The following is an 845-nucleotide window of genomic DNA, read 5'->3' on the forward strand; positions in this document are numbered from 1 at the left end:
AGTCCCGCCCTGCCACCCGCACACCTGCTCCGAGAGCATGTGGTCACTGCCGTTAGCACCCCCGGACGGTCTCCGGTGGAAGGGCTGTCACGGGTGGGGGGGGGCGCACACCCGAGTCTTTCCTGCTCCCGCACAGCAGTGCGCTTCCTGGGAACTAGTAAGTCTTGCTCTTCTTTGCTTTGTTTACATGTACTTATCGCCAAGCCCGCCCCCGCCAGCTGTGAGCTCTCCCCCAGATGTCCCAGCCCAAGTGCCTGTCACCGTCACCTTCCCCACAGCTCCTCCCGGCCGGCGCCCTCTGGCCAGGGGGGGACACCTTCCCACACCGTCCGGTGCGCCCCTCAGCTCCCCTGGGACCCCCTCTCCTGAGGAAATGCTGTCCCCTCCGGCTCTTTTTTTAATGTTTTTATTGACTTTTAGAAAGAGGGGGACAGAAACAGAGATGAGAGAAACATCATCAGCTCCCACCGCGCAGCCCCCACCGACCGAGCCCGCAACCCAGGCACCTGCCCGACCCGGAATCGTGACCTCCGGGCTCACAGGTCAACACAGCCACTGAGACAGCCAGCGGGGCCCCGCCGAGGTGTCCATTTCTGCCGCTTTTTCATGTCCGAGTGCTTTCCTTCCTCTTCCCCCAGGTGCATTAGTGCCGCCTGCGGTCCAGCCCCGTCCTGCACCCGCCTGTGCGGGAGGCCCTCTGCCCAGCCCCAGGCTTTCCCCACCAGGACCCGGGTTACCCGTCCCTGGTGAAGGGGAGGGGGCTGAGGGCTGGGAGCTCTGAACCCCGGGGGGGGTGTCAGTAATTGGGAGCCTCATCAGCGATCGCCCAGCTGGGCCTCCTGCCG

The sequence above is a fragment of the Myotis brandtii genome, unplaced genomic scaffold (genome assembly GCF_000412655.1).
Source record: "Myotis brandtii unplaced genomic scaffold, ASM41265v1 scaffold786, whole genome shotgun sequence".
Taxonomy (NCBI): domain Eukaryota; kingdom Metazoa; phylum Chordata; class Mammalia; order Chiroptera; family Vespertilionidae; genus Myotis; species Myotis brandtii.